Source organism: Ostrea edulis, chromosome 1 (genome assembly GCF_947568905.1).
Source record: "Ostrea edulis chromosome 1, xbOstEdul1.1, whole genome shotgun sequence".
In the NCBI taxonomy this organism is placed as follows: Eukaryota; Metazoa; Mollusca; class Bivalvia; order Ostreida; family Ostreidae; genus Ostrea; species Ostrea edulis.
This window is the reverse complement of record NC_079164.1, coordinates 88,619,802-88,646,721: the sequence shown is the minus strand read 5'-3', so window position 1 is coordinate 88,646,721 and position 26,920 is coordinate 88,619,802.

Genomic DNA, 26,920 nt, shown 5'->3' with positions numbered 1-26,920 from the left:
TATAGAATGTAACTGTCATAATGATTGGATTAGGAGTTGGCTATATGAAAGGAATAACAATGTGTGTAAAAACAAAACAGATGTATTTTGTAAGGTTGGATCTGAACATGTACATATATCCAAATTTGATTTTACCTCTCTTGAATGCAACAGAAACTGGACATTGAGGACAATGGCTATCGTCGGGGCTGTAATGATTTTGCTACTTTGTTTCCTACTTGGAGTTATTTTTCATTTTCGATACGAAGTATATCTACTTTTAAAAAATCCGCAAAAATCGAGGCACCATCAATGTGAATTTATATATGATGCTTACGTATCTATTCACGAGAAGAATATGCATGTACTTTCTTGGGTTATGAATGTGTTGATACCGTCACTAGAGAAATCCAAATATTCTCTGTACTTCCGTCCAAAAGATGCACTTGTGGGGGCAGTGCAGGAAGAGGATATAATAGATAAAATAACCCATTCCAGGAACCAAATCGTGATTATCTCTGCAGACTACACAAACCATGACCATGAGGATATTTGGACCCAAATCGAATGGAAACATACTTGGAACAAGTTCAAAGAAAACAGCCATATTCGCAACATTATTGTCATCAATTTTGATCAGTTGAGGTCCAAAGAATTTGAAGTTGGACCAATGAAGGCGTTTTTAGGCTTAGGCTTAGCATTAGATTTTTCTAATCGTAAACACCAGCTTTTAGACGATATAAAACATCTGCTTGGAATGCCGAATAGTTCTTGTGCGACTAGGAACTATGGGTGGTTGGCTTCTAAGCCTCGGTTTTCCTCACAGGTTTCTTTTTCTTCACTTAAAATCAGTCCAGAAATAGACTTCAATTGTAAAGATAATTTTGAAGAGGATTTTTTCAAACAGCACACCTTTGATAATACACGGAACTTCAAATACAAATCATCATGTGGTAAAAAGGAAATTGTAAAATACCAAAGGAAAGAAAAATATGGAAATGAAAAAAATATCGATAAATATCATTCATCCTCAACATTTAATGAAATATCAGAAGACAATTTTACTGAAAATAAGGGATTTACATCGTTTACCAGATACAGAGCACCCGAGGAAATAGATATCAGGGTATGAAAACGTTAAATTGTCTAGGAGAGGCTGTATTGGGTTGTTATACGATTATGAACTCAATTATTGCTGGACTACATTTACATGTACGCTGTACACAGAACGTCTTTTACAAAGACGGTAAACATTTTGATGATAGAATATGGTAACATATGATGCAACTAATGTCATTATGCTTAGAATTTCTGTGTAGAAACATGATATAAATGAACTTAAAGCAATCAGAAACACTGGCCATAATCAAGATGATTTTCACAGAACATCAGGACATTGAAAATCACGATTACTTGTCAATGTGTCAGAAATTCCATCTTGATTTGAACGTTCCAGATTATTTAATTTTTTTATGCAGTGTATAAGTTTCATGTCTTAGATTTGTTCATTCTTTTTATCAAAACATTTGAATGATGAATATAATAAATATTTTTCAGAAGCATTCATTTTTCTGATATTTGTTAGAGAAACAATAAATCACGAAGGTAGCCTCATGGTCACTACGTGTATCATGCACTTCAAAATGTGAACAGTTGTTTTGATTTAAATGTTCTGTTTCACTTCAAGATCACACAAGGTAAACACACGACATTTAGGTTATCAACATATGTATTGATCTCAGCAGAAATGCTATCGATTTACGTGAAGTTTATGTTAAGAAACTAGGTAATGGATCTGAAATTTTTAAAACCGGAAGAAAATAAATTGGTATTTAGAAATGAATTTAGTTGTAGAAAACAGCAAACAATTTATAGCTTTAAACGTGTAAAAATATAAAGGTGGGATCATTACTAAATGCCTGATATATTTTAAACGAAACAATGAAATCGCAGCAGGGTTAAGGTGTCCCGAGTAAAATTAAAACAAAGATCATAAAATGTACCTCGGTGCACTTCATACTATATGACGTCACAATATAAAAGTACGTCACGACGTACAGGTCTATAGTTGTATCGCGGGGAAAATGTCATAATATTTTCTCGCTATTTAATGCCTTTATCTAGTGTTCAAGCTGTATGTGTTTTAATCTGTTTGTCAGATGACTCCCCCAAATTTCTTCGATAATATATAAATCTCATATATTTATATATAATATGTGCACGAAAGACTGTAAAGTAATCTTTACATCACTTTGTGACCTTGATATCGCCCCCGATGTGTATAGTCATTTGGAATAAAGAAAACCAACGCATGTACATATCGACTCGTTACAGGTGAAAGATGACGATATTTTATTTCGACCTAGGCATATTCAGAAAGGTAACTAGTTGCAGATTTAGGATTTTGATACGGAAGGTACAATATTTTGCCTCGTTTAGATACGATTTGGATGTGAATGTGGAAAATGCCCAACATTTGAGTTGAGATTATGGAAATTGCTATATTTGAGAGGATATTGTACCGATCCGTATCACTCCTTAAATTTACCATATCAATGTCGACATATCAAGCCCAAGCTGCAAATGATTTGAGTGCATCTTTCACCTGTACCGAGGTGATAAACGATTACAAGTCTAGCGTCACTTGTATGACGACGTCATAGGTAAGCAAAGGATTTCCCCAGGTGATACGATGTTTGTTAATGTATTGACAAACGATTTTTACTAAAAATATGCGACGCTTGAAAGAATTTTACTTTTATATGAATATGCTGTTATTACTTGTTAATTTACTCGGGGCACCTTAACCCCGCTGTGAATGTTTATTTTTAAAAGCTTCACGTTTTCCGAACAAGAGGCAAACAAATCTCTATAAAACGTTTTGTTAGAATAACATATAATTTATCACCTTGTTTTCTCATGAGTATTCCTATAGATTTCCTTTTGAACGCAATTTCATACGGTAATCCAGTATGAAATGAATGGCTGAGGAATTTGTATGAAATAAGACAGATAGTATTTGACTTTAAAAGAGTTTAAGATCGTTTTAGGTACTAGAGAATTTGCGAAAGCTGAGTTTATACAAGATTGTTGATTCCTGTAACATCAACTTATTTGTCAGTAGAGCTACGTAGGATAAAAAAAGCATCTATAAAACAGGCTTTCGTGGATCATGGAATATCGCTACAGAAGTAAGGAAAGTTCACGATGAAGAATCTGAAGCTATCTCGTTTGCCATGAACTTATATTGTTAGTTTGTCTTTAACGTCTGTGTTCAGCAAAACGTCCAGATATGAAGACTTGGAAAACTATGGCGTCTTTTATTTCGAGTTCATTGGAATACATCGAATAGACATACGAATGGAAGAGAATATTGCTAAAGTTCTCGATGCATCTGAACGAAGGTCACATCAATATATTTCTTTTCTTGTACAAGGTTTTTAATGAATTCTGTCTCATAAGAATCCAAAATAGGGGTGCAACTTCTGTCCACAGGAATTCCAACAGAGTCTTGGAATGTCTGACATGCAAAGACTACATAGATAATGTCTATGAGGAAGTCCTGCATATGAACTAAAGCTTGATTGATTGATTATATTTTGTTTAACGTCCAAAGAGAACCTGCATGGAAAGAACTGGTACGTAGAACTAGAATGGTGTTTTATCGGGTGTTTCATCGAGGAAATGTTTTGGATAACTGATCACAAGACACGATTGTTTTCTGGTCCCAATTTAATTGAAGAAGCGGTTGCCTATGGTGTCAAAATGCCTAGTCAGCATTCAACGTGAGAAATAGTGGTGTATAGTGTTGAAAAATGGAAAGTTTCATGCTGTTGGTTTTCGAAACTTACACAGGTAAGTTGTGCTTACTTACATTGTACTTCCTATAGGGTGTTGCTAGTATGCCTTTAATGATATTTCATTGTTTAAATTCAAAACGCAAGCCTACAATCATAAACTTAAGTGATAAATTCGTGAGGTACCGTATCAGCAGAATTGTAAGCGAGGATTTAATTTTTGCATTACTAGCGAGAAGGATGAGGTCGCTAAAATTGGATATCGCTAACATACCAGAGGTAATATCTATCTCCTTTGGAATTATAAAGTCGCTAAACTTGGCTCTCCTTAAAGAACCATCTCATGAACGTATGGTCTGTGGGAATGTAGGCGGATCCTAATCTAAACAGATGTTATTTACCTGGAGTGGCCAGGGTCTACCAATGAAGTTTTAGAACTATTATAGGGAAAAACAGTGTGCCAAAAAAATGGAGTCAAATTCGTCTAAAGATAAGAGCTATGTGTGAGGGAGATAATCCTTAATTTTGAAATGAATTTCTAAATTTTATAACAGCAATTAAATATACATCCGTATTTTCAAGCTAGTAACGAAGTAGTTAGCTACTGGGCTGTAGAGACCCTCGGGGACTAACAGTCCACCAGCAGCGGCCTCGACCCAGTGGTCATAATGTAAAATTTTTATGGTACCAATTTTGATGCACCAGATGCCCATTTCGACAAATAATGTCTCTTCAGTGATGATCAACCGAAATTTTTGAAATCCAAAATAACAATAACAGTGTGCCAGAAAGTGGAGTCAAGTTCGTCTAAGGATATATAAACCCATGATTTATGGAAAAATTGCTTTTTGTCTCGCAAAAACTACCACTGATACAGTATCTCCTTCCTATTCCTTTTAGAAATATTCCACCCATGACGCGAATCACATTAGTGAAGCGCTCCGGTAAGTGAGAAAGTTTCCCAGTTTACTTTCGGAAGGTTGGTGGTTTCTTTCCATGTACATTGTATCTGGGTTCTCTCTTCCACCAATAAAAACTGGGCATCACCAGATAACTGAAAAATCGTTGTTGAATGTGGCAGAAAACAGCAAAACAATCAATCACTAGTGATTCCGTAGTTGTCTTTCTACAATAATCGAGCAGTAGTTTCGTAACCAGGAGGTTGTGAATTCGAGACTCGCTCGTGCCATGGCCGCGTTAAAACTAAGACATCAAAATACAGTAAAACTCGAATATAGCGAACACGGATATAGCGAAATTACGGCTATAGCGAAGTGAAAACGATTTCCCCGGCAAATTCTTTATATATTCTATATAAAAAGTCGCGTCTATAACGAACACGGATATAGCGAATTTACGGATATAACGAAGTAAATTCCTATTCCCCTTGAATTAAAAATGAACGTAAAATCACCTTTTATAATGAATTTATTTTTTTCATTTTAAACTCTTTGTGATTTTTAACAATTGTTTTCCATTGACATAAAGGATCCACACTTATTACAAAATTTCTGTTTGTATTTTTTCAAAAAAGGTTGTTAACGCAAAACAATACTTACACATACATTTAGGAAATATTTTGTCGGTATTATTTACTATTCTCGTTAATTAAATTTGAAGTTTGATTGCATTTATTTTATCGTACACTCCTTTATTTGTGTAAAGCAACAAGTAAATGACAATTGCAATAGACTGTACATGTATGCATTTCGCAAAATTTTGCTGATATTTCTCTCTCGACATATTCTTGCAAGACTTAATAATCCATCAAGATAAATTATCATATACATGTATAAATCAGTGTGTATATTTCTTGTATAAAAATATTTCTTCACGAAAATATATAGGCTTCATTTCTCTTAAAGACGATACAAACGCAAGTATATCGATTGCTGCTTTCTTATATAACTGTTATATATGTAGAACAAATCAGTTTATAACGAATTCGTTGTATTTGAATTATGAATTCGCTATAAACGTATAGCGAATTACGCTTATAGCGAATTTTTGTAGAGGGTCCCCAGAAATTCGCTATATCAGAGTTTTACTGTAGGTAGTGATTGTTCCTTCGCCAAGCGCTCGGTATCTAAATGTGAGAATCACGGGGTCTTTCAGATATGACTTTATCAACGGAGGCCCCGTGTCATCATAAAGGACCCTCACTGTTACGACCCTGAGCGTTAAGGAAAGGTAAAAATTTGTGATACTTCACCTACAGGTGGTGACGTCTCTATATGAGTGAAAAGGTCAGGACGGGACGTGATTCTCAGAGATTTTTCAGGTACTCACATACTTGACATCCGCATAACATTACATAATGAATTTGATCAAGGAAACAACCTGTATTATACTGACTATGGTCATTATTTCAATAGGTGAGAAAATGACAATAGATCTTTTAAATATTTGTAGCCCTTGTTACTTTTTTCCAAACAGATATATTTTTTTTCCAGGATTTGACACAAATTGAATCATATAGTAAGTATCAATTTATTGAATTGATCAGACAGTGACAACAGATGTTACTGTTTCAGTGGGTTGCTAACACATGCCCTGAAAAATTAAGTATCGTTCTGTGAATGAGTATATACCCATCTCCGTTTAGTGCGTCTTTCGTTTTTCAGTAAGGTCATATTGTGCACGATTTTATGGGACAATCCTCGTGGAAAAAATTTGTTTATTTCCCTTGATTTGAATTCATAAATTTTGTTAAAAAATGATTCAGTCATTCTGATGAAAATAAAACCCGACGGTAGGCCCATGTTTTACCGTAATTTGTTCTCTAGAAAGGCCCACCCTTCCGTCTGACTGCATCAAATTTGACCTCTATTGGAATTTCCAATGACACGTGGATCTCAAGTGAAAACATTACATAGATAAATTAACACTGATAAATCTATTTTAAAGGTTCATACAATGACCCAAATTCAACCTCTGGGTATAAATATTATTGAAGTAAAGATATCTCAAGTATATGTGCAGGTCTCATGAAGTGTCCATAATGTTGAAAATATTGCTGTTTTGTTATGGATTCGTTCAATCCTTTTTATTTCCTTCTCGTAGCTTCAACTGGACAAACCCGGACAACAGTGTCGGCAAATTTGCCTGTCCAAGCGACTATAGAAAGGATGACCTTGGGAAAATGTTTGATGCAGACGTTGTCAACGAGCTTTGTCGATGCCCTTCGTGGACAACATGGGATCCCCCGGGAGAGATAGAATATCTTCAACTTGAATACAATGGACGATTGGGGATAGGACTACTGCTTTCATTAAACACATTGGAGTGGAATACTCCTTAAGGTCCGTTCCAAATCAATGGACCCCAAGGCCTAATATATAAAGATGGATTTCTCAAGACCTTCCCTAAAAATATATGCTATTTTCAGAACATTGTCAAACTGGATCTTTTAAGAAACAACTTCCTTTACATTAGCTGTGAGATACAGTGCCTTTCCCATTTGCATGAATTGATTCTGAGGCGGAACAAAATAACAAAAATAGCCAACATTACTTTTCATGGTATGTCATCCTTGCGTGTACTGGATATTTTCCACAATGCCATAGTGCGGATTGACCCAGGAACACTTTCCAACTCCAGCTTGGGTCTGTGTGATATGGATTTGAGCTTTAATCAGCTGACAGAGATAGATGTTACAAACATCGTCATTCCAAGACCTTTTACTAAAATACAATTGAACAATAATGTAATTCAGAAACTGGTGAACACACTCCACATTACTTTTTAGGAGAACGTTACATATGGAGATGGTAGTATGGTAGATTAGGAAAATAATCAGTTTCATACATTTATCAATTTTACCGATATAGGAGTACCTGACTTAACTCAACTTTGTAAAATATCTAAGTATGGATTTGACCTCAGAAGAGCTAATTTTAGCTGGATTGCGTTATGGAACCTTTCTTGGAATTGTCTAAAAAAGTAATTAAAAAAATATGGAGAAATTATTTTGAAGTTAAATGTGTCTCTCCTCCGGAGTTAACTGACATGTCGATACGAGAGTTAGTGAATGAAGAAAGATTTGATTCTTCTATTTGTGATATTTCGAAAGCATCTGATAATTGCCCAAGCGTCTGCGAATGTTACAGCCAAGTCAAGACAGAACAGTAGTTAACTGTACACAAAGAAACCTGACAAATCTTCCAAAGAACATTCCTGGTTTTGATAATATTCACTTACTCTTAGATGGAAATGAAATATCAGACTTAACAAACATTTCATAAATCAATCATCAGACCGCTTTAGACGCTTCAAACAACGACATCAAAAGTATTCCTGAGGATGTTGCCAAAGTTTTCAGCAAAGGGAATGTCAAAATCAATCTTGAAGGAAACAGTATGACGACTGTTTCATCCGCTTTCATAAGTCGAGATCCCTGTTCTCTGCATCTTGGTGTGGTATATATAGAATGTAACTGTCACAATGATTGGATTAGGAGTTGGCTGTATGGAAGGAAAACCAATGTGTGTAAAAACAAAACAGATGTATTTTGTAAGGTTGGATTTGAACATGTAGATATATCCGAATTTGATTTTACCTCACTTGAAAGCAACAGAAACTGGACATTGAGGACAATGACTATCGCCGGCGGTATACTGATTTTGCTGATATGTTCCCTATCTGGAATTATTTTCATTTTCGATACGAAGTATATCTAGTTTTAAAAAATCCGCAAAAATCAAGGCGCCATCAAAGTGAATTTATATATGATGTTTACGTCTCTACTCTCGAGAATAATATGCATGTACTTTCTTGGATTATGAATGTGTTGATACCGTCACTAGAGAAATCCAAATATTCTCTATACTTCCGTCCAAAAGATGCACTTGTGGGGGCAGTGCAGGAGGATATAATAGATAAAATAATCCATTCCAGGAACCAAATCGTGATTTTCTCTGCAGAAAATACAAACCATGACCATGAGGATATTTGGACCCATCTCAAATGGAAACATACTTGGAACAAGTTCAAAGAAAACAGCCATATTCGCAACATTATTGTCATCAATTTTGATCAGTTGATCAGTTGATGTCCAAGGAATTTGAAGTGGGCCCAATGAAGGCGTTTTTATGCTTAGGCTTAGCATTAGATTTTTCTAATCGTAAACACCAGCTTTTAAATAAAACATCTGCTTGGAATGCCGAATAGTTCTTGTGCGACTAGGAACTATAGATGGTTGGCTTCTAAGCCTCGTTTTCCTCGCAGATTTCCTTATGTTCAATTGGTGACAGTCCAGGAATAGACGTTTATTATAAAGATAATTTTGAAGACGATTTTGATAATAGACACCCTTGATAATAGACGGAACTGCAAATACAAATCATCATGTGGTAAACAGAAAATTGAACTAAAATACCATAGGAAAGAAGAGTATGAAAATGAAAATGATATCGATAAATATCAATCATCTTGAAGATTTAATGAAATATCAGAAAGCAATTTTACTGAAAATAAGGGATTTACCTCGTTTACCAGATACAGAACACCCAAGGAAATAGATATGATAGTATTGAAAAGTTAAATTGTCTAGAAGAGGTTGTATTGGGTTGTTATACGATTATAAACTGATGGTAATCATTGCCTGACTACATGTACATGAATGTAGCAGACAGAACCCGTTCCGCAAAGACGGCAAACATGTCATAGAATATGGGATCATATGATGAAGCTAATGGCATTATGCTTATAATTTCTCTGTAGAAATATGATATAATGGAATAAAAATAATCAGAAACACTGGCCATAATCAAGATGATTCACAAAACATCAAGACATTGAATATCAGAAGTTAACTACGTTATTGTGTGAAAAATTCTCCCTTGATTTGAACGTCCCGGAGTACTGATTTTATTGTTGTAATGAATAAATTTCATCATTTAGATTTTTTCATTCTTTTTATAAAAGATATAAAGGTTTGGATAATAAATATAATAATGAATATTTTTCAGAAGCAACTAATTTTCTGATATGTGTTAGAAAAACAGTAAATCTGAAAGCTGGCCCTGAAGTCACTACGTGTATCTTGCAGTTGAAAACGTGAACAGTTGTTTTGATTTAAATGTTCTATTTTACTTCACGACTACACAAAGCCAACATGTGACTCATTGGCTATCAACATTTATATTAATCTCAGCACAAATGCTATCGATATACGTGAAGTTTATGATAAGAAACTGGGCAGCGGATGAGAAATTTTAAAAACAGGAAGAAAATAAGCTGGTATTCAGGAATGAATTTAGTTGTACAAAACAACACACTTCTTATAGCTTTAAAAATGTACAAATATGAAGGTGGGATCATTAGTAAATGTCTAAAACAAATTAAACGAAGCAATGAAATGTTTAGTTTCAAAATTGTCACTTTTTCTGAACAAGAGGCAAACAAATCTTTATAAAACGTTTCGTTAGAATAACATATAATTTTGAACACCTTGTTTTCTCATGAATATTCCTAGATATTTCCTTTTGAACGCATTTTCATACGGTCATGCAGTATGAAATGAATGGTTCAACAATTTGTATAAATGAGAGTATTAGACTTAAAAGAGTTTAAGGTCGTTGTAGTCACCAGAGAATTTGCGAAAAGCTGACTTTATAGAACACTGTTGATCCCAGTGACATCAACTTCTTTGTCAGTAGAGCTACTTAGAATGAAAAAGCAACTATAGAAGAGGCTCTCGTGGATCGAATTAGGTGAGAGACATGATGAGTTGAAAGTGATAATGGAATATCGCTACATATATAAGGAAAGTTCACGATGAAGAATCTGAAGGTATCTCGTTTCTCATGCAGTTATAATGTTAGTTTGTCTTTAACGTCTGTTTTCAGCAAAACGTCCTGATATGAAGATGTGGAAAACTATGCCGTCTTTTATTTCAAGTTCATTTAAGAAATAAGGTATCATCTTAAAATATTGATCGATATATAAATACGGGTTGGTCACGTGATCAAATTTTCGAAGGGCTTTATGGAATTTTATCACGTACCAACCTGTATTTATATCCCGATAAATATTTTAATATGTTACCGTATTACGTATATTAACATTTTTGATCGATAACCATTGCTGAAGTGTGTTAACAGGACATTTCCATGCATTTCACATTGTTGACCTACATAACTCTTCGTTCAAAATGACGAAAACACAAAACAAAGTTCCATCAAATGAAGAAATGATTTAATCATCAAGACGCTAAAAAGCAAGTATATCAACAAATACAGATAGATTAACTCAGGATTATAAAATGGAAAACTCTACCTTATGTGCAGTTTTGGAACAAACTGATAATCAAAACGTACTGCGAAGGGAGGGGTGGGGGGTGCGCGCAACGTTACACTTATAGTTGTGATGCGGTTTCTTTCACTTTTGAAAGTTGAAGATGCAGTTGTTGAAGACGGACTTTGAGTGATAATCTGTGGACATTACGGAATTAACAGAAGACTAAGGTGGAGGAACACGAAGAAGAGGGTGGCAGTTGTCAGGTGTAGGCAAAATCATTTATAGACAGGACAGAGGACGGAGTTCAGATGAATCTCTGGAAAGAACTAACATTGTAAAGAATGTGGAAGTGCACGAAGGTAAGAGACGGTTTTGATTTGGATTTGTAATCGTGGACAAACATTAGCTCACTGAATGCTTCTGTTGACTCTATGAAAGGTGAAGATAACGAACAGCGATGAATCTCATAACTACTATAAGCAATACAAAATATAGAGTTGGGAGACACGGACCCCTGCAATATGTTTTCAACGACGCCTCACTTCGATGTCCTGACATAAACTTGGAAACCGACATCAACTCATGGCTCCTGTTGCACTGAGGTAGTGCGGTATGTAGGTTTCAACAATTCCGCATCCTCAATGACCAGGGTGTAGTTGTAGAAGACGAAATTTTAGACATACATTAGTAAAACATTGTTTTACAGAAATGAAAAGAATGTTTGTTTTTCTCTTGTAGAATGTTTCTATATTTCTGTCTTATAAGAATTCAAACTAGGAACACAGGTTTTGAATTATTGATGGAAGTCCACTCTTTGGAATACAAATAAATCATAAATACATTTTGTGATATTGATTTCATCTATTGACAATTGTTCATACGCACAGACCTCTGTTGATCCCATATAGGTATTTATACAGTGATAAATACGCTTTGCTCGTTTTATATAGGTAAAAACAGTTGAAAATGTAAACATTAGAATATGGTGTGTCCAGGGGTCCGTGTTTGCCTAACTATCTATTTTGTATTGCTTGTAGGAGTTATGAGATTGATCGCTGTTCGTTATCTTCACCTTACATCGAATATACATACAATTGGAAGAGAATATTGTTATTGCATAGAAAGTTCTCCATGTGTCCTAATGTAAAATTGAAGGCCACGTCAACATATTTTTCTCTCTTGTAGAATGTTTCAAATTATTTCTGACTCATAAGAATCCAAACTAGGAGAAGAAGTTTTGTTCATGTGAATCCCAACATACTCTTGGAATGCCTGACATGCAAAGACTAAATATATATTGTCTATGAGGAAGTGCAGCATATGAACTAAAGATTGATTGATTATATTCTGTTTAACGTCTCTCTCTCTCGAAAATATTTCACCCGAGGATACTTGTCGCTCGATATGTGTTCCTTTATGAATATACACAATAACGAAACAATACTGGCTGACACGTCGCTCAGTATAAAAAGGTGTCACTCTGTGGAGTCTATAAGGGACACAGGCTCCTACAGAACGGTTGGTGTCCCTCGGATTATCCTTCGAGATATCAAAGATTTTTCTTCTATACTATCGTCAGATTGTCAGCTTTGTTACAGAAACCAAAATTCTTATACCCAAATTAAAGACTGTTGTGTTCCTTTAAGAGATATTTTTGATAAGTCGCTTTTAGACCCCATGTGTTCAACCTCAAAATGTTCTACAAAAAATTGCAAAACGTGTGATATACTGATCACTAGTAATTCATTTCATAGTAATATCACTGGACGTAGTTTTTGTACCAAAATTTGATAATTTGACTTGTAAATCTTCTAACGTTGTCTACGCTATTGAGTGTAACTTGTGTGGCTTAATTTATGTGGGAGAAACCAAGGGTTCACTTAATAAAAGAATATCGGGGCACATATTTCAAATTAATAATGGTGGTAACCAACTTCTTTACAAGCATTTTAATACACCGGACCACTCCATCTTGTCCATGAGGGTTAGGATTTTGGAAAAAATTTACCATCACTTAAACAATCCAACATTAAGCACCCCTTTTCGCAGACAACGAGAAGATCACTGGATGAGGTCCCTAGGCACTGCCTTTCCATATGGATGCAATGATAATGCATATGATGTGGGAAATTTGACTAGTCCACAAGGAAATAACGTGAATGTGATGGGACTCTTTCCCAATAACCAAAGACGGAAACGCAGTCATGGACATCGTTCATATAAAAGACCAAGTGTAAATGATATCACGTTCGATTCACTTTTGTCTTATGTCAACAGACAATTAGGTCCACATCATATTCATACAAAACTTTACTCTGTTCCATTGAGAGTTTTATACACGTTATTTGAAGAAGCTATGGCTAGTCTATACTTGGATTTTTCAACACCTGAATATAGACTGAACTCTATGATTATGGATGTTGCCCATCACAGGCTCTTTAAACCAGCACGGGTCATGGATGATATTCCTTCCAAATCATGCCGCCAGTTCCTTAAGCTCCAATTTACAAACAAAGGAATAGATGCCGTCAACATAAGCAACATTCTTCGTCATAAAAGGGTTCAGTCGTGTATTCCACTTATTTCAAGTTCAAGTCTACACCCTGTATTTCCTACAGCTATACTTCTACTATTGCATCCAAACTTTTTAACTATAAACATACTTTGCAGTGCCTAGATATAGATCATCTGATACGTAATCCACCAACGTGTTCTTGTTCTTCATCTTCTTTCAACTATAGCCCAGCTGGACAAGTCATTACTGGTGATGTCGATATAGTTGAAAATGAGGACCTCAAATCACTTATTCTAAAAGGTCCTAAATACAGAGAACCTCGGTCTTTTAATTGGCGACAAAACTTCATCTCTATTATGAATTCTGTCGAAGATTATGCCTGACAATGGGCCAAATATGAAAAAGAAGAACTTGATATATTGTCAGAATGAGTTAAAAGCATAAGAGGAATATTAAAATCCCACATTAGACATATGAAAACAAAAGTACGTACCATCTATCCTTCTGTGTTTAGTAAACCAGAAGTGATAAAAGAATTCGATAGGTTACATGAGGAATATGTTTTGGTTCTAGCTGAGAAAGCTAGTAACAACATTGTCTTTGTTTGTAAGGCTCATTCTTACAACTGTATTTTCAACGAACTTTGTATTAATTCCACTTTTGGTAATCGTACTTATACTCCAACTGCCCTTTCAAAAGATGAAGTTCTTCAAAACCATGCTTCAGTTTTAGACACATTTAACATCCCAGTCAATGGGTCGAATGATTATGAGCTACTGTACATATACTGGATTCCTAAACTACATAAAATCCCTTACAAACAAAGATACATTGCTGGATCCAGTAAGTGCTCTATCAAGCCCCTTTCTTTGCTCCTCAAAAAATATTAACAGCTGTGAAGGAGAAACTTCAAACTTACTGTGCGACTACATATGCCAGAAGTGGTGTTAATCAAATGTTAATTCTAAAACATTCTAAAGAACTTTTAGTAAGCTTGAAATCACAGAATTTTTCCCAAATCAATAACATCAAAACCTATGACTTTTCAACACTATACACGACCATTCCTCACGATAAATTAAAGACTAGACTTTTTGACATCATATACAGTTCCTTCTTCAACAAAAATGGAAAACGGAAATATTCATATTTAGTGATCAGTTATTCAAAAACTTACTTTGTTAAACACCACTCTGATTTCACGCACAAGTACTCTGAAGTTGAAATAAAAAATATGCTGGAGCTCCTCATTGACAATATCTTCGTGGTCTTTGGTGATCAGGTCTTCCAACAATCTGTTGGAATTCCCATGGGCACGAATTGTGCTCCTTTGTTAGCTGACCTGTGTCTATATTCATATGAAGCAGAATTTATTCACAAACTTCTCCGTGAGAAGAAAAAATATCTCGCTGTGGCCTTCAATTCGACATTTCGATATATTGATGACGTTTTGTCTATTAACAATAATAACTTTCATTCATATGTCGATTTGATATATCCCCGTGAGCTCGAAATAAAGGACACCACAGAGTCCTTCATTTCTGCTTCATACTTAGATATTTTATTGAAAGTAGACATTAACGGCAAATTGACAACTCAACTGTATGACAAACGGGATGATTTCAGCTTCTCCATCGTCAAGGAGTGTAGTACTATTATCTTCAGAAATAAGAAACTTGGATGTAAACTTTTAGCTGGTTTGAATGTGACCCCACCAGTTCTTATCAAATTTGGTGCATGAAACACAAATGTACCAATTTGAAAGCAATATAAAAACAAAAAGGTTCGAAAAACTGATAATTCACAATATTTCTCGAAGTCCAAGGGCCATAACTCAGCTAAAAATTACAAAATTTAACTCTGATCTGTAACATGTTATAACAAAGCAATGTACCAAACATCAAATGAATATCTGCAAGCACAACTAAAACCCCAGTCCGAAATCAGATCATTCAAGCTAATTTTGTCCAAGGGCCATAACTTAGCGAGAAATCAACGGACAAAAACCAAATTCAAACTTGATCTGTAACTTGTCATGGCAAAGCAATGCACCAAATGTCAAACGAATATCAGCAGCAACTGAGAAAAAGTCTTGAGAACTGATAATTTATTCGATTTTTTAAGTCCAAGTGTCAGACACATGTAACTTCAACAGACCAAAACTCAATTCAAACTTGATATTTAACTTGTTACGGCAAAACACTATACCGAAAATCAAATGAATATCTACAAAAACACAAGAAGTGGGGAAAACGGATAATTCGTGCGATATTTCTTAGTTCAATTGCCATAACTTAGTGACAAATCAACGAACCGAAAGCAAATTCAAACTTTATCTGTATCTTGTTATGGCAAAGCAATGTAAAAATGAATATCTACAAGCACAACTAAACAACGTCCGGGAAACTTTAATTTATGCGATTTTTCTAAGTCCAAAAGCCCTAACTTAGTAAACAATCAACGGACGAAAACCAAATTCGAACTTGATCTGTAACTTGTTATGGCAAAGTAATGTACCAAATACGAAATAAATATCTGCAACTGTGGATAACTGATTGGTAGGACTGACGGACAGACAGATGGACGAAGCACAAACTTAAAGTCCTCTTCGACTTCTTCGGTAGGGGACAAATAATTTACTATTTGGGAAGGGAACTTTGGGTATAAGTTGCATTAGCAAATGCGGAAGGCATATTCTTCTAAAATTGATACAGTTCAAATTCTTAGCTTTGCAAACTAAGACAATGTTTTACAAGATTTGTCAGCTGAAACCAGTACATACCCTCATGTAAGTTGTTTAATTCATTCATCAGTTCTGATTTACTAAACTTGATATATTGTCTATGCAATAAATACATGTATTTAAACAAAAATGGGTTGAATTGAGCTCTAACAAAGTAAAAAATATAAGAGAATGAGAATGGATAATGTTACAGAATGGGTCATTTTATCTCTTGTCACCTTTTTCAAAGACAACGTATCAAACAAAGTTTTAGTGAACAAGACTATCGAATGCTGACCTATCTACATACTCTGGTTAAGGTTTCCCACCTTTCTAACCTAAAACCGAACAAAACTTCTCAAATTTTCCTTAACAATTTTCCATCCTGTTTGAAAACCACCAAACACATTTAATGGAATTCAGAGGGTTTTTTTTTTTGTCGTGGTAGTGATGTTTTCATAGTGAAAGTTGAATTGAAAAAGAAAAGAATTTAGTTGGTTAATGTAAAACTTATACGGTACCAATTTTGATGCACCAGATGCGCATTTCGACAAATAATGTCTCTTCAGTGATGCTCAACCGAAATGTTTGAAATCCGAAATAACTATGAAATTTTAGAGGTAAATATAGCCAAAAACAGCGTTCCAAAAATGTGGAGCCAAATTCGTCCAAGGATAAGAAATATGCCTGAGGGAGATAATCCTTAATTTTGAAATGAATTTTTAACACTTATAACAGCATTTAAATATACATGTTTTCAAGCTAGTAACGAAGTACTTAGCTACTGGGCTGTGGAGACCCTCGGGGACTAACAGTCCACCAGCAGAGGCCTCGACCCAGGGGTCAAAATGTAAACTTTATACGGTACCAATTTTGATGCACCAGATGCGCATCTATTGCTAAATACGACTGACAATTAAACTGGTTTAAAATATTTTTCTCACTAATCGTATTGCCCATTGTCACACTTTTGGATCAGGAAGATTTCCATGCAATAAGATCCAGGATCATATCATTATCACTTCTCAACAGTTGGTCATTATCAGCCGCAACAGCGTTAGCACGTGTACCAGTCTCATTTGAATGCACATAGTTGCTGTGATGTAAAGAGAAATTATATTCAACAACAGACACTGGGCAGTCAGCAATAAAAACGTTTGGTGAGTAGAAAGGTAATAAATAATGTGAACAAGTGATGATAACTAATACACGTAATTATCAATCTTATAAATCCTGTAAAAATACAAAATTAATATAAAAGGAAGGCAAACAAGGATAATTGTCACACCAGAGGTGGGATCGGGTGCTTAGGAGGAGTAAACATCCTCTGATGACCTGTCACAGCCGTCATGGGCCCTCTTGATCCGGTAATATAGTTATCCACCATAATGTTTCTTGACTCTTAACAGTGATCAGTTTTATAGAAAAACTCTTAGTGGACGGGATCGTACTCTCATAATGTTGGAGACGAGTTCTCTGGAATTGAATGGAGTTTTCTGGATTGTAATATAGGTCAGAGACAATTGAAGATAGTATTGAAATCTCGGATATTTGAGGATTGGTTCCTCCGACTTTCAACAATATATCCCTATTAGAAAATATTGTGGGACGTTCGAAATAATGGTGTTCTGCCTCCGCCTTATAGAAACCAATATAAGATAAAGTAGAATGAACAAGTCCCGTCTAGAATATACTTAAAACGTGCAATGAATGCGAGTATTTCATCAAACTGATTTCCGGCACCAATTACGATCCATGATGACGACCGACTTGATCTACTCCAATATAGCTGTTATGGAAGCTCAGGGGACTTTAATTAGTACTTCGAATCAATTAGTTTTCAATATCAGCGACATTCAAATTAAGGTAACTCCATACTCGCATTTGTATATGATAAAGGTAAAGAAAGTGTATTAATTTCAATTAATTAGAGTTAAAACTAATAAAATATCAAATAAATCATATATGCCATCACACTTTTTAGGATGAGAGACATACATAAACAGAATATATCAACGTCAGAAAATTGCATTATCAAAATTCCACAAAAATTGGTTATTATGTCATAATAGTATTCATAATAATTTCATGTTCTTTACAAGATATATAAAAAATGTTTGTAGAAAATAAAGGAAATTTATAGCATAATAGACTTGATAAGGAATTCAATGAAAACAGAGTTCTTGCTCTTGGAATTGATATTTTGATAAATATCATTGATTTTTCATATATGACATACACTTTTGAAATATTTCATGTTTAACAAGACTTTTTACAATAATTATTGGAAAACACTCCAATAAAATTTATGTCTCTGTCATGCATAAATCTCAATAATTTATTGATTTTACAAAATCTTATGACGTCACAGGAGGGTGGATCGACTTTAATCAGCATGTCCATGGAATGAAAACGATACAATGCAAGGTGAAGATAACGAACAGTGATCAATATCATAACTCCTACAAGCAATACAAAATAGATAGTTGGGCAAACACGGACCCCTGGACACACCAGAGGTGGGATCAGGTGCCTAGGAGGAGTAAGCATCCCCTGTTGACCGGTCACACCCGCCGTGAGCCCCATATCCTGATCAGGTAAACGGAGTTATCCGCAGTCAAAATCAATGTGCCAAGAACGGCTTAACAATCGGTATGAAACACGTCAGACAGAAAATCATTCCTATTTCAAAATAACAAGAGGCACATTAACTACAACGCTCAGTCGATTCACATCGATCCTTCAAAAGATATTACTTTCGGAAAGTCGGTGGTCTCTTCCCAGATACATTGTATCTGGAGTATCTCTTCCACCAATAAAAACTGGGTGCCACCAAATAACTGAAATAGTGTTGAGTGTGGCGGAAAACAGCAAAACAATCAATCAATCAAAAGATATATTTAAAAAGTTACCAACTTTATTTCCACGAAAGATTCTGACTTGATATTATGACCCCACCATAGTCCCACAGTCAAGATTTAACCGCACGCCATTTCAAACAGCATATTAAAGGATGCTTTAATATCAATATTAATAGCATGGACTTACATTGTACCGTTCCCGAGAATATTACTTTAACAAGATTCCCCTATATTCAATTTCATTATTGTAACACTTAACCCCATGCATGTCATATGACTTTGAAGCTTTTCCGCTGAGCTTGATGTATCTAAAATGAAATTAAGCTACGACCAGAACACAAGCTCCCTGTCAAATGCCAGTTTTGTGTCAAATATTATCTTTCTTTGTTACAGAGATAAAAAGGACAGCCTGGTAATTGTTTCAAGTATAAAGTGTAAGCATCTTATAATGTACCAAAAACGAAGTTTGGGAGCATGTTATTTTTCTTCTTCGTTTTCTGTCCGGGTTGTTTTGAGAAAATACACAAGGGATGGATATGAACCTTTATATGGTGATAGTATATATGTATATCATTTGTGGATCTACAGATCAAATGTCATTTTATTTATCAATGCATGTACACTATAGGATTTATGAGATTGATCACTGTTCGTTATATTCACCTTTCATGCTCGTGTATTGGGTTTTTGGTACACTAACTTTGGAATTTTGTTTTTCAGTGAAGTAATTTAAGATTGATACCGTAGGTATAACTTGAGACTCTACACTGATTAATATGGCCAAAACTCACCAATCAGCACGTGTATTTCATTTTGATTGGATACTACTAATACACCTAGCTCTCTTACGAATGAAGAGAATGGAAAGAGGTTTTACAGTGTAGATAGATATTACTGTACATGTAAGTATATAGAGAGGAATGTATCAAAAGTGCCAACCTGTATGCGCCTGCACGTGTAACATCTTTTAAACATGAATTCTTTAAAGACCATTACGTTTTTGTTTTTCACCAAATTCTTTTGAAATATGTGTTGTATATGTTTCTTGGTACTCTTTAGAATTTTCTATGATTAAAAGTACTGGCCAGTACGTGTGCTAAATTCTGGACGATTTTAAAATCACCAGAACTTCCATATATATGATACAGAGGTTATAATATATCGACGACGTGTTATCTATTAACAACGATAATTTTTATTGATATGTCGATTCGATATATTCCAGTGAACTCGAAAAAAAAGACACCACTGAGTCGTCCATTTCAGCCTCATACGTATGTATTCTATTGAAAGTAGATATTAACTGCAAACTAAAAACTCAACTTTATGACAAACGGGATGATTTCAGCTTCTCCGTCGTTAACTTCCCATATCTATGTAGCAATATTCCATTATCACCTGCATATGGTGTTTATATCTCTCAACTGATTCGATACGCAAGAGCTTGTTCTGTTGATGGTCAGTTTGTAAATCGAAGCAGGCTGCTGACAAACAAGTCGATGTTGCAGGGGTTCCAACAGTCTCGTTTAAAGTCAGCATTTCGCAAATTCTATGATTGTTATAACGATCTAGTTTGCCAATACAACCTATCATTGGGTCAAATACTGTTTCACATATTTCATACTGATTGTTAAGACGTTCTTGGCACACTGATTTTGACTACGGATAACTACGTTTACTTGGTCAAGATATAGGGTTGACGGCGGGTGTGACCGGTGGACGGGGGATGCTTACTCCTAGGCACCTGATCACACCTCTGGTATATATATATGCAGGGGTCTGTGTTTGCCCAACTCTCTATTTTGTATTGCTTATAGGAATTATAAAATTGATGACTGTTCGTTATATTCAACGTTCATGGGCATTATTTCTGTTGACGTCTTTAATCGAATGTTTGTCTATCACATTTTAAGTGTTGAATGATATATGTTAAAATTTATGTTGTAGATATTTGTGAGAAATCTCTACCGATCTATGAAGTCAAAACCACCTACCAGCATATGCCAATCATAATATGACTAAAATTTATAATATAAGTATATATTAAGTAGCTTATTTGATTGACATGGTCAATACACATGCATGTACCCATAACTTTGATAGGATAATGCTTAAACGTCTACATTTTTCTTGCGTTTCAATGAATTAGATTCAATTGTACTGTAGACATCTATTGAGACGCTGAACGGATTAACATGATCAAAATCACTGACCAGCAAGTACATGCACGTGCAATTCATTTTGATTTGATTATAATTTAACTTTCTTATAACTTAAGGAAATAAAGTGAAAGTTACACTGTTCTTAATAAAGGTGTGTATTGAAAGATTTATTACGTCTTAACAAAATAAAATGACACTACTTTATCAATAGGGTCTTTGGTCTTTGGTGAATATCTGTAACGGTCCCCGTTACAATTAGAACTAGTGTTTCTTATGGCAAACATATCATAGGATTGATAAACTACATTGTACAGAGAAATCTACCAGACGCATGAGTAAACAACATTTCTACAATAATTGGGGAATTCAAGAGATATGTACTGGAATACATTTAATAAGTTTATAGAACAAAGAAACAGATGAAAATTCCTCCAACACATCACTGCAACACGTTTTGTTGATTGATTGATTAATTATTCTTTAACGTCCCTCTCGAGAACATTTCACTCATATAGAGACGTTGCCATTACCGGTGAAGGGCTGCAAAACTTAGGCCTATGCTCGGCTCTTACGGCATTTGAGCAGGGAGGGATGTTTATTGTGCCCACACCTATTGTGACGTGGGACCTCGGTTTTTACGGTCTCATCCGAAGGACTGTTCCATTTAGTCGCCTCTTACGACAAGCTGATGACCTATTCGAACCCGGATTTTTTTTAAACAAATGGATATTTGTGTAGGATACTGTATGGTTGCCATTTAAAAAGATCTACTTAATTAACTTACGTAAAATAAATCGCAAAACTGATTAAAGGTATGATATGAGTCAATTATAAGTTCAAAGAAATTGTGGAATTGATCGATCTCCAAATAAAATAAAATTAAAAAAAACACACCAGTGTTTGTATTTTATAGGTGATAAAATGTTGGAACAAAATTCAGCGTGGTCAATAAACAAGCGTGTTTGTCGTTTTACTAATTTTAAACTATTCTGTTTAATACTCAATCTATTAAAGTGAATTGAAACACAAATTAAGATCAGAACGAAATGAAATATTCCTTTGCATTTATTTTACTGAAAGGTTTTTCGAGAAGAAAAGATTTAACGGTTACATAATTCCAAATGCGAGTTTTGTACGGTAAATTCGTGGACAAATGATCGAAAGTTAAAAATAACCAACGCTCTGATCTAAATATTTGCTACCCTTTAGTACATTTACTTGTTTATCTATCCAAGTTTTATATTCTACGACTTTCTGGAATCTCTCTCTATCAGATACTTACAATAAAAATAGGTAGTTTTGTTATTTAATGTTTCGCAATAGAGTATATTTTCACTTAACTAATAAAGAGGGTCTCTACAGCCCAGTAGCGAAGTACTTCGTTTCTAGCTTGAAAATACGGATGTATATTTAATTGCTGTTATAAAATTTAGAAATTCATTTCAAAATTAAGGATTATCTCATTCACGCATAGCTCTTATCCTTAGACGAATTTGACTTTACGTTTTTGGCACACTGTTTTTCCCTATAATAGCTCTAAAGCTTCATTGTTATTTCGGATTTCAAACATTTCGGTTGAGCATCACTAAAGAGACATTATTTGTCGAAATGCGCATCTGGTGCATCAAAATTGGTACCGTATAAGTTTTACATATATTCATACACTTTATTTAAGTTTGCATTGTTGCGTATAGTATTGTCTTTCAATAAAAGAAATTGAGTCATTCTAATGAAAATATGACTCAAGAGTAGCCCCAAATTTCACCATCACGCGTTCCCTAGAGGAGTCGACCCCATTGTCTGACGGATTAAATTTTGACTTGTATTGGAATTGTCAATGGCACTTGTATATCATTTAAAAAACACAGAGATAACTTATCATCGATAAAATTCGCATTAAAAACGGGTATACAATGACTCAGATTCAACTTCTTGGTAGGAATAAGATAAAAGGTATGCCATCTTAACAGGTTTGTATAGGTCTTACAGTCTAAATCTTGCCGAAAAATCAATATGTCGATCGTTGAGATCTTATGGCTGTTTTGTTGTGGATCCGTTCAAGCTTTTTCATTTCCTTCCGACGTTTTCAACTGGACTGATCCAGACAATAGCATTGTTAAAATGGTTTGCCCAAAGGCCTGTACCCTTGATGAGTTTGGAAACAAGTTTGATGCAGACGATATCAATGAGCGATGTCGATGTGCTTCGAGAGCAACTTGGGATTTTTTCCCGAGTACGATAGAATATCTTCAACTGGAATACAAAGGACGAAAGGGAAAAAGTCACCTGCTCTCATTAACAAACTTAACATGGCATATTCCTCAAAGGCCATTCCCAATTATCGGACCTCAAGGCTTGGTACATAAGGATGGATTCCTTAATGCTTTCCCTGAAAATATGTGCGGTTTTCAGAACATTGTCAAATTGGATCTTTCTGGAAACAATATGCTTCACATCGGCAGTGAGATACGGTGCCTTTCCCATTTGTATGAATTAATTTTGAAGCGGAACAAAATAACAAAAATAACCAGCGCTACGTTTTATGGTATGTCATCCTTGCGTGTATTGGATATTTCCCACAATGCGGTAGTGCGGATTGACCCAGGAACACTTTCCCACTCCAGCTTGGGTATGTGTGATATGGATTTGAGCTTTAATCAGCTGAGAGAGATAGATGTTACAAACATCGTCATTCCAAGACCTTTTAATCAAATAAAATTGAAAAATAATGTAATTCAGAAACTGGTGAACGAACTGCACATTACTTTTCAGGATAACGTTACATATGGAGATGGTGGTATGGTGGATTTGGAAAACAATCAGTTTAATACATTTATCAATTTTACTGATATAGGAGTAACGGATTTAACTCAACTTGGTAAGATATTTAGTTATGGATTTGATCTCAGAGGAGCTAGCTTTAGCTGCGATTGCGTTATGGAACCTTTCTTGGAATTATCTCTAGAAGTAATGAAGAAAATATGGAGAAATTATTTTGAAGTTAAATGTGCCTCTCCTCCGGAGTTAGCTGACATGTCGATACCAAAATTAATGGAAGAAGAAAGGTTTGATTCTTTTATTTGTGATATTTCGAAAGCATCTGATAATTGTCCGAGCGTCTGTGAATGTTATAGACAACCAAGTCAAGCCAGAACGGTAGTTAACTGTACACAAAGAAACTTGACAAAACTTCCAAAGAGCATTCCTGGTTTTGATAACATTCACTTACTCTTAGAAGGAAATGAAATATCAGACGTAACAAACGTTTCATATATCAATCAACTGACTGCTTTAGACGTTTCAAACAATGACATCAAAACTATTTCTGAGGATGTTGCCAAACTTTTTAGCAAAAGGAAAGTCAAAATCAATCTTGAAGGAAACAGTATGACGACTGTTTCATCCGCTTTCATAAGTCAAGATCCCTGTTCTCTGAATCTTGGTGTGGTACATTTACAATGTGACTGCCATAATGATTGGATTAACAGTTGGTTGCAGGGAAGGAATAAGAATATGTGCAAAAACAAAACAGATGTATTTTGCAAGGTTGGGTCGGGATATATGCATATATCCGAATTTGATTTTGCTTCGCTTGAATGCAACACAAACTGGACATTGAGGAAAATGGCTATCGCTGGGACTGCAATGATTTTGCTACTGTGTTTCCTATTTGGAGTTAGTTTTCATTTTCGATACGAAGTATATCTACTGTTAAGAAATCCGCAAAAATCAAGACACCATCAAGGTGAATTTAAATATGATGCATACGTTTCTGCTCGCGAAAATAATATGCATGTACTTTCTTGGGTTATGAATGTGTTGATACCGTCACTAGAGAAGTCCAAATATTCTCTGTACTTCCGTCCAAAAGATGCACTTCTGGGGGCAGTGCAGGAGGAGGATATAATAGATAAAATAACCCATTCCAGGAACCAAATCATGATTCTCTCTACAGACTACATAAACCATGACCATGAGGATATTTGGACCCAAATCGAATGGAAACATACTTGGAACAAGTTTAAAGAAAACAGCCATATTCGCAACATTATTGTCATCAATTTTGATCAGTTGAGGTCCAAGGAATTTGACGTGGGCCCAATGAAGGCGTTTTTAGGCTTAGGCTTAGCATTAGATTTTTCTAATCGTAAACATCAGCTTTTCGACGAAATAAAACATCTGCTTGGGATGCCGAATAGTTCTTGTGTGACTAGTAACTGTGGATGGTTGGCTTCTAAGCCTCGGTTTTCCTCGCAGGCTTCCTTATGTTCAATTGATGACAGCCCAAGAATAGACAAATCATCATGTGGTAAACAGAAAATTGAACTAGAATACCATAGGAAAGAAAAGTATGAAATTGAAAATGATATCGATAAATATCATTCATCCTCAACATTTAATGAGATATCAGAAGGCAATTTTTCTGAAAATAAAGGATTTACCTCGTTTACCAAATACAGAGCACCCAAAGAAATAGATATGAGAGTATTGAAAAGTTAAATTATCTAGGAGAGGTTGTATTGGGTTGTTATACGATTATAAACTAAAAGTAATCATTGCCTGAATACATGTACATGTATGCAGCAGAAATAACCCTTTTCGCAAAGACGGCAAACATACCATAGAATATGGGATCATATGATGAAGCTAATGACATCATGCTTAAAATTTCTCTGTAGAAACATGGTGTAAATGGACTAAAAGTAATCAGAAACACTGGACATAATCAAGATGATTCACAGAACATCAGGACATTGAAAATCACGATTTAATTAGATGTCATTATGTCATATTGATTTGAACGTCCTGGATTACTGATTTTATTGTTGTAATGAATAAATTTCATCTCTTAGACTTTTCATTCGTTTTATAAAAGATATAAAGGTTTGGATAATAAATATAATAATGAATATTTTTCAGAAGCAACTAATTTTCTGATGTGTGTTAGAAAAACAGTAAATCTGAAAGCTGGCCCTGAAGTCACTACGTGTATCTTGCAGTTGAAAATGTGAACAGTTGTTTTGATTTAAATGTTCTATTTTACTTCACAACTACACAAAGCCAACATGTGACTCATTGGCTATCAACATTTATATTAATCTCAGCAGAAATGCTATCGATTTACGTGAAGTTTATGATAAGAAACTAGACAGCGGATGTGAAATTTTAAAAGCAGGAAGAAAATAAGCTGGTATTCAGGAATAAATTTAGTTGTACAAAACAACAAAGGCTCTATAGCTTTAAAATGTAAAAAGATGAAGGTCGGATCATTACTAAATGTCTAAAACAAATTAAACCAAGCAATGAAACGTTTAGTTTCAAAATTGTCATTTTTTCTGAACAAGAGGCAAAGGAATCTTTATAAAACGTTTCGTTAGAATAACATATAATTTTGAACACCTTGTTTTCTCATGAGTATTCCTAGATATTTTCTTTTGAACGCATCCTACGGTCATGCAGTATGAACTGAATGGTTCAACAATTTGTATGAAAGAAAGTATTGGACTTCAAAGAGTTTAAGGTCGTTGTAGTCACCAGAGAATTTGCGAAAAGCTGACTTTATACAACACTGTTGATACCAGTAACATCCACTTATTTGTCAATAGAACAACTATAGAACAGGGTCTCGTGGATCGAATTAGGTG